The sequence below is a fragment of the Triturus cristatus genome, chromosome 1_2 (genome assembly GCF_964204655.1).
Source record: "Triturus cristatus chromosome 1_2, aTriCri1.1, whole genome shotgun sequence".
Taxonomy (NCBI): Eukaryota; Metazoa; Chordata; class Amphibia; order Caudata; family Salamandridae; genus Triturus; species Triturus cristatus.
The window spans coordinates 474,348,702-474,358,363 of record NC_140580.1 but is presented as its reverse complement, the minus strand read 5'-3'; positions in this window follow the sequence as shown (position 1 = coordinate 474,358,363).

The window sequence follows — 9,662 nt, the reverse complement described above, 5'->3', positions numbered from 1 at the left end:
AAGGCAGGCATCACTGAAGTTCTCATGGCCAGCCAGGACCTGGTTGACCAACCTCTGAAAGGTGGCAGGGGCATTATTCAAAGCCAAAGTAAATAACCCTAAACTGATAGTGCCCCTCTGGGGTTGAGAACCCTGACCTCTCTCTCACCCATCAGTCAAGGCAGTCTGCCAGTATCCAGACATCAGATCAAACATACTGAGGAATTTGGCAGCTCCCAGCCGATGATGAGCTTCAGCTCTGGGGATATAGTATGCGTCAGTCTCAGTGACAGCATTGAGCCCACACTAGTCCACGCAGAACTGAAGTTCAGGGGTGGCACCGGGTGGGGCAGCCTTTGGAACTAAGTCCACTGGGCTTGACCAAGGACTGCTGGAGGGCTCATTTATCCCTTAGGTTAGCATTCTGGAAACCTCTTCCTTACTGTTAGCCTTCATTCCGTCAGTCAACCTGCAAATCTTATGCTTCACAGGAGGACCATCCCCAGTGTCAATGTCATGAATGCACCAATGGGTGACTCCTGGGTTGAGTGAAAACAGAGTGTCAAACTGCCCCAGCAACTGGTGACAGTCATACTGCTGCTCTAGGGTCAGTGCAGGGAAGAGGATCACACCTTCCACTGACCCATCCTGCTCCCTGGCAAACTGAGGTCAGGGAGATGTTCACTCTATTCTTCCACCCCATCATCAGTAGCCAAGAGCATGCTCAACTGAGACCTCTAGAAGTGGGATATGAGGCGGTTCATATGCAGGACCCTCAAAGTGTTCCTAGGAGTCTGCAAGCCCACCAGGTAGGTGACATCCCTCATGTGCTCCTTCACTTCATATGGGCCAAACCACTTGCCTTTTAGAGTACAGGGCTCTACGGGCTCCATCACCCACACCTTCTGACCAGGCTGAAAATCAAACAGAGTGGTATTCTTGTTGTACCAACATTTCATGTCCTGCTGGCTTGCTTCCAGGTTCACATGAATTCATCAGTAAGAGGCATTTTGGGATGAATAGTTTGACAGAAGCAGGAAGTTAGATGATTGGCGGAATAAGGGGGTGGAGAGAAGACACAAGCAGTATGAAGGGTGAGAGGTCACACATTGAAGATAGGAAGGAAGGAAATGTGGCGGGAAGATTCGTAAAAGTGAGTACGGAGTAAAATCTTTGGATTGAGGGGCTGCGTTGTAGCGGTGCGCGATAGAAATAATCGAGTGGTGGTTTTCAGATGGACTAGTGTTCCGTTGGGAGGGAGAAGTCCGTTGAAGCAGAGTTTCTGATAATTTGTGATTAGAGGGAAAACGTTAAATGGGGGCAGGCGTTAACTAAGGCACTGTGAAGTCACCTGTATATTGATTCGAGGTTTTGAGTTTCATGATATAAAGTTGTTTTATTAAAAAATTGCAGTGTATCCCTGATGAAGGGCGAAAAACGCCCTAAATGCATTGGATGGATTAAATGTACCCGTCGTGTTGCAGGATGAAAGGCTTGTATTGGCAAACTGCAACATTTGAAAAGTTGGAAATACATTTACCGCCACACATGTGATTGTTAAAATGAACTTTAACTGTACAAAGCAATGGATTAATTTGGCAATAAAAAAATTAAAGAAAATTGGACAAGTGAAGTTATCTTTTGTCAAAGGATTTCAGCTGTGCGTCCGTGCAAGGAGCGTCAGGTCGCACCACCCTTGTTTGATACGTCATGCCAGTGGTTGAAGGGCAATAACCTCTATCCCTTGGGCTGCACGCTAAAAGATTAAATTAAAAAGTGACTCCAAGAATCTGGATTAAATGGTGTGCATTTCGTCACTCGTGTTCGTAATTGCTTGCAGGTTCGCCTGAGTGAGTTTCCTGAAGCGGGCTGTCTGGTTTTGGAAGGCCAGCATGTAACTGAATACATCCTGGGATGGCTTCCTAGGAGCTTTCTCCCAGCCTTCCTTGACCAACAGGGGCGGCTCCTCTGTAATGGTGGAGGCGCATCGCCCCACTTGTCAGAGCCAGTTAAATAAAAATAAAATGATAATGAAACAATATCATTTTATTTTTCTTTGGCTGGATTTGACATGCATGGAGGGTGGGGCGGTCTGGGCCATAACAGGCAGGTGGTGGCACCAAGAAGTACATGTGTTTTTTTGGCTGGTCATCCTAAGCCAGCCAAACATACATGCGCACTTCTATTTCTCCAACCCTACTGTGAACGTGGCCTGTTCACAGCTGGGTTGGAGAAATATCTCAGGCTCCCAAGCAGTGTCTGGATTGGTCTGAGCTCACTGCTTTGCCACTCAGACGCTGCTCTCCCAGCAGAGCAGTGTCAGGATTGGCTGAGCAGTCTGTACCTTCCCAGAAACTACAGGGAGAGCTCCGAGCCGGGATGCGGCCATCGGCGTCAGAGGCTGCAGGGTAAAAGGTACGTTTATTAAAATTATTATTTTCTCGCCCGTCCTTCCCTGCCCCCCACCTTCGAGTTGTGGCAGCCGCGACTGTTGACCAAACTGAGAGGTCCTCAGAGCCTGTACAACAGCTCAAAAGGGCAAAAGCCAACCCGTTTCTGTGGTACTTTCCTGTAGGCGAAGAGAAGGCATGGCAAGAGGATGTCCCACTTATGCCTCATGGGTTCTGACAGACCCTCCAATCATGCTTTTCATGGTACTGTTGAACCAACCAACCCTTAACCCTCAACTCTCTCAACCAACACATTAATCTGGGGGGTGGTAAGGGATGGTAAATTTGTAGTTCACTGCACAGTCCTTCCACATGGCCTTCATGTACATGGACATAAAGTTGGTACCCGGTCAGATACCACCTCCAGGGGAAAACCCCCATGAGTAAAGATCGCCATCAGTGCCGGGGCCACGACGGGGGCACCACTGTCCTAAGAGGGATAGCTTCAGGGTACCGGGTGGCATGGTCCACCAAGACCAGGATGAAACTGTTGACCATGGATGTCTTGGGATCCAGAGGTCCCACAATGGTAATGCTCACCCACTCAAAAGAGGTGTCCACGGCAGGGAATGGTTGCAGGGGAGCCTTATACCCCCCACACTCTTGCTACTCGCTTGGCAAGTCTGCCTGGACCTACAGAAGGCATCAGAATACCTACTCATTTGGAGCCAGTAAAAGTGGGTGACAAGCTTGTTAAAGGTCTTGCTCAGTCCCAAACTTTCTATCTGTGGCAGATCATGAGCCAGGCCCAGTAGGAAGGCTCTGAAGCAGTTAGGTACCACCAGCATACAGGCTGCCCCTGGCTCTTCAACCTTAGGCTCACTATAGAGGAAATCATTTTTCCAATAGATCAGGTGAGACTTGGGCTCCTTGCCAGCTGCCCGGTCCTTAGCCTGTTGCCTAAGACCCACAAGAGTAGGGGACTACTTCTGCACAGAACGGAACTCCTCCCTGGTGCGACCCCTTTCCTGCTGCCAATGGGTCAGCTCAGCAGGTTCACCAGTTCGACCACCTCTACCCCTGCAGATTCCAGGGCATCCCCCTCAGGTTAAGCTTCCTCCCGGACCGTGAAACTTTCAGGAGTGGGTTTCCCAAACCCCTTGCCCCTCCTCTTTTTGGCAGGCCACTGGACCACTGTTTCAGACTTCAGGTTCTCTTGATTACCATGGGCTCCCATGGACCATGTGGTCAGGCACGCCCACTCAGGCAATCCCTACATCTCCAAGAGGGACTTGTATTCCACCTCCCTCCAGGCCGTGTGTTCCAGGTTGTTTCCCAGCAGTCAATCCACAGGCATGGATGGGCTCACAGCTACCTTCAAAGGACCTGAAACCTCTGCATTCAAAGGTAACCTGAGCTACTTTACAAAAGTGCTTGCTGTTGTCTACTGCTCTTCAGACACCAGATGACAGCTGACAGTAGTTACACTGGATTCTGTGTCTCTCAGAGCCTCCACCCTCTGTCCATTAATGGTCACCCACTGCCTGTATTTCTTAGTATTATCAGGCATGAAGGTTCTCTGGATCATCTCACTGTCCCCTAGTGGGGCAAGAGCCATCTCAGCAGGGTCCCCTCACCCACCTGGGGCAAACTCCTCCCCAGGCTCTACACTGGCCATCCCCGGTGTCTGCCCACCCATGGAGGGCAGTGCCCCTTAGGACACTTGGGATCCCCTTTAATGTTACCCTACTGATCACAAGCAAAACATTTCTGGGAACCCCTCTTTGCATGTTTACCTGAAAAGAACGATGGTTCCATATCTCCTAATGGGCAGAAATCCTTACCCTGGGAACTAAATTGAGGCTCTTTAGAGAACTCCTTCTGTTTACCCTTTCCCCCTCCCTTCTGTTGCGGTAGACCCTGTCTTCCCTTGGCAGAGTCTCCCCCATACACCTTCCTGCAGACCCTGGTATTCACCCAGCGGCCCGCCTCCTAAGCAAGCTTCCTGGGGTCACTAAGCTTGCTGTCCATTTAATGGTGGTGCAGCTTTGCAAAACACAGACCAGATAAGAACTACCATGCGGTACAATTGTACATCCCCTGGTAATCTGTTACCTCACTGACCTTTACCCAACCATCCAGTGCTCTGCAAAAATAATCCACACACTCAAGTCATGTCTGGGAATCAAATTTCTTACTCTTGCTAAACTGATCCCTGTACGTTTCAGTGGGTAAGACCCTCCCGGGTAAGGAGGACTGCCTTCGTCTCTGGGTAGGTGAGGGCATGTGCATCCCCTAAGGCCAGCAATGTATCCCTACCCTCCACTGTTAACTGATTCCATATGCCTGCCCCCCAGTTTTGCTCAGGGACCCCATTCATGTGAAGCGCTGCCTCATAGCCCAGAAACCATCTCTGTGTATCATCCCCCTTGGTATACTCTTTCTCTACATGCTTTGGCTAGTGCACTACTTTCTCAGATTGCATGGATGAAATACTGACATCATTTGTGCTGGACTTAGCCTTCAAGTTCAACTCCTTTAAGCTCACCTCCTGAGCTAGCATAATTTTTCTCTCCTCTACTGCCAAATTATCCTTCTGGAGGTCCCTTTCATGCTCCATCCTGAGCCTTTCCAGCTCAAATTGATGCCTCCTGGCCTCCTGTCTGTCCTAGAGCTCCTCTGGGGACAGACCTCTGGAGGAGACACTGCTGCTTGCCACGGAAGTTGCCTTCCTCCCAGGTGGATCCTGATTCACAACATTCCCATGCAGTCTCTGCTCCTCCACCTCCATGTCATCATTCTCATCCTCTGGGTGCCCACCAGTCTCTTTTGCTTCCCACCTGATAGGACATTTGAGTTTGTTACAGAACCTTTCCAAGTGCGGGACCGTGTAGGATTCCAACATCTGTATCTCAAACACTGACTCTGTAGCTCCAACTGCTGGCTCCCCAGACTCAGATATGATCTGTAGACCAAAAATGCAGGAGTTATCAAGAAGAGAAAAATCAAAAAAACATATGTGGTTTCCTAGGGGTCTGCGATATGGAATAGTGTACACCAATCACTGCATGTAAAGTACAAACACAAGTTCTATCGCACTGCTGCCACCAGTGTTAGAAATGGGGGTCTCTTGTTGGCAGAGATTTGCACCCTGCCCAGGTCGGGACCCTTACTCTAGTCAGGGTAAGGGAATCACACCGCTAAAATAATCCCTGCTCATCCCCTTGGTAGATTGGCATGAGCAGTCATGCTTATCTCAGAGGCAATGTGTAAAGCATTTGTACATACACACACACAGTAACACAGTGAAAACTCTACAAAAGGGCACCACACAAGTTTAATAATAAATTTCTTTATTCGGTTTTTACAATTTTAAAAAACCATAAAAGAGCAGTTACAAACGAGAAAACGCACAAAAAATAAAAAACAATAAAAGTTCAAACTAATCAATTAACAGCGCATGTGGTTAAAACCAAGAATTTACAAAATTTCAATTCATCTACATATGCTGGGATCAAACTGCTGCTTACAAATTATTCCTGTGTTTCAAAATGCATTTTAGAAAGTTAAGAACAAGATAACAGGTCAATTCGGAGTCTAGGCTTTGAAGGCGTAGCATCGCCGGGCGACATTGTCTTAATCCCCAGCTCTTTAATGTGGGTAGTAACCAGACCCTCCTGTGTGGATGATGAAATTTACAAAACAGAATAGTGTGTAAATTTGACTGAATTGACACTTCATCACAAGGACAAGGAGTGGAAACCTTCTCCCAACTATTTCTCTTGGGGAAGGATACTAACCTAAAAAAGGAGTCAAGCCTAAATCTTGTTAGCAACATTCTGTGGTAAGTGCTAATCTGTATTGTCAAATAGGGTTGAATGGAGTGAGTAGTCTGAATCAGATTAGCATGAACAACCGAGGGTTTCGACGCCACGGAGGTCAGCCTCAAGGACTCCAAATGCGTTAAAGCCAGTTGTTTAAGCCCTTTCTTTGACAATTCATAAATTTTTTTGGGATCTGTGTAATAGATCTCCAAGCCTAGATCCTTAAAAAAATTTTTTACATAGCATAACCATTGAATTGTTATAGAGTGGTCTATGGTCATTGCGTCCATCAGGATTTCCTGTGAAAACACATTGTTATCGGAAGACCAGATACGACGCCAGAGCAATAACGGTTGAATTCTTATCAAGTCCTCGAGGTAGGGAATACCAAGCTCCAGGTGAAGAGCGTATACAGAGGAGCTCATTGGTGCTGCTAAAAGAAATCTTAAGAAGTTATTTTCGGCAACCTGAAGGGTACTGATTTCTGCAAATCCCCACAGGCCTGCTCCGTAAAGGGCAATCGCCTGACATTTAGCTAAGTAAATTTTTAACAGCTCCACTGGGGGCCTTTTCCCTAACCTCTGTGAGAAACTTATCAGGGACATTATGGCTCTTTTAAACAAATGACATCTGGCCTCCACTGCTGCTCTCCAGTTGAGCCTATCGTCAATCATTATCCCCAGATAACAATACTTCGTGGTCACCTCAAGTTTTTGCTCTTTAAGAAAGACATTCTTTGCACACTTTTTAGCTCGCCCGGCTACCATGACGAATGTTTTTTTCACGTTAACTTTTAGATCCAGGCTACCCATGAACTCAACATATCTGTTTAGGGATTTTTGCAATTCGCGTGGGGTGCGGGCCAGAATGACCGCGTCATCGGCGTAGAGCAAGGCGGGTATCAATCGCCGTTTGACCCGGGGTAGGTCCAGAGCCCCCCTCAACATCTCCACCTCCAGGCCATTTGTGTACAGGGAGAAGAGGAAGGGGGCGAGGACGCATCCCTGCCTAACGCCTCGCTCCACTCCGAACGGCGCAGTCAATTCACCCTTTGTGCCAAAACGCACCCTAGCGGTGGCCCCGGAATATAATTCTCTCATAAAATCTACGAGAGACGGGTCCACTCCCATGAGTAACAAGATATTCCAGAGTTTCGTGTGTGAGACACAATCAAAAGCTGCAGATAAATCTACATAGACCATATACACAATTTCATTTTTGGCTTGACAGTATTTTCCCAGGATCAGACTAAGGTTCAGGGCCTGCTCTACCGTTCCAAACCCCTCCCGAAACCCAAATTGAAGGTCTGAGATAATGTTTCCCTCCTCTGCCCACTGCTGGAGTCGTTCAAGAACGACTCTACCGACCACTTTACCTAGCGAGTCTAAAAGGGAAATGGGACGGTAGCAATTAACATCTTGGCGGTCACCTTTTTTAAAAATTGGGACCATGATAGACTTTGTCCAAGAGTCTATCAGTCCCACTTTTGCCGCTGCAATGCATACTCTGGTTAAGATGGGGGTCCAGAGGTCCGGATTGAATTTAAACAGGTCTACTGGAACCCCATCGGGGCCTGGGGCTTTCCCACTTTTGCTAGCATTCAGGGCCGCTAGAACTTCAGTGATATCAAAAGTTAGGGAGATAGGGTAATTGATGTTTGGGAGACTATGTTCTAATCCTTTGTTTATAATTACTGGGTTTTTAAAGATTTTAGAAAAATGTGCCACCCACGTAGCCTCGTCAATTGCCACTTCTATCTTGGGGGTATCTGAACCCAAGAGATATGGTGTTTTGACAGTACGCCAGAAAGCCAAACTATCCTTTGAAACGGCACTAGAATGTAAATCATCCCACAATTTCATTTTTAGTTCAGTGATTCTTTGCTTTCGTACAGAGACATATTGACGCCTCAGCAATTGAATCATTTCTGGGTCTCTCACTGTTTTTTTTAATTCCTTTTTTAAGTTAGACAGGGCCATGGTACAGGAATGATTAAACCAGCCTTTTTTAATCTGGGGTGACCTCCTGGATGTTATGGTTAGAAGTTCCTTAATCTTTTCCAGTATTAGTGAAAAGTTGGTTAAAACAGCTTCTTCAGATAACGTTGGATCGAGGCAATTGGTTATATTTAGATATGACTCCGTTACCAATTTCGCCGTGATTATCTCCGGATCCAGCGTCTCCCACTTTACTGTGTAACCATTTGTCCTGCCTAACTCCAATTTGTTTTGAGTGAGGGTTGACGCAATTACACTAATTTCAGGTTGTCCCTTCAATCGTTGGATTTCTAGTCTGAGAGCGGAGTGGTCGCTAAAAGTGTTTAACAGCACCTCACAGGACCTTACTCGAGGTAATAAGCCTGGGGAGAGAAGAATATAATCCACTGTCGTACTAAAGCCCCTACCCAGATACGTTGGTTGTAGGAGATTTGAGTCTGGAATCAATTTGTTTACTATTTCCAGTTCTAAGTCAACTAACATATTGTTCATTGCAGTCCCCGCTTTGCTATGATTAAAATGCATAATAGGAGCATTCTCTTCATCCACAATTCCACATCTATTTTTCCCAACGTGTGGGCATGGGTGAATGTTTAAGTCTCCTCCGCATATAAGGTGGACTGGCCCCTTACCAGGTAGAGAGTTGTGTCCCAGTTTCTCCTTGATTAAATTGATGAGAGACAAGAATTGTTCCTCCTCAAGATTGTTATATACGTTGAGCAAAAGGATGGGCTCAAATTTATTAAAAAGGAGTTTTAATAGTTGGAAATTTGGATCAGACAACACCAAACATGTTTTAAGATCATTAATTGTGTTGGCAATATATGTAGTCAACCCTCCCTTGGGTCTACCAATGCCACCCCCCAAAGCTGGCGTAAAATACGTTTGATAGCCAGGTAGGTGGAGCTCTGTCAGAGACCAAGTCTCCTGGAGACATATGATATTCCCCCCTTCCAGGAATTGTGTCAGTGAACCGTCTTCGATTTTTGAGCGGAGCCCTGCTATATTCCCAAAAAAAATGGATAGAGGGTGCAGATCTACATTAATCATTGTTTCTTGGATTGAACAATCCATTATGGGATTGGATATTAGGTGAGAGGAACTATGATCGATGGGTTTGGAATTGATTGATGGTCAGTCGACCGTTTCGAGAACGCTGAATCTATTGTCCGTGGGAATCCCAAACCAGGTTTCCCTTTGGGTTGGCTCGCTGTTTAACGTCCGCAGTTGATGGACGCCCCAATCGTCACTTCCTCTTCCCCAAAATTGTGGGCCTGGAATTGGCCTATAACCACCATGCTCGTGGAAACGAGGACCCACTGTATTCCATCGATTGAAGTAATCGTGTACTGGGGCTCTTGTTTCCCAGTAAGGAGCATTGGTGATTTGAGCCTCCCTAAGGAACCTAGAGGGATAGAAAAAGGAGAGACGCCTAATTCCTATTTCGCCGTGGGTGTTTGAACGCTCCCAAG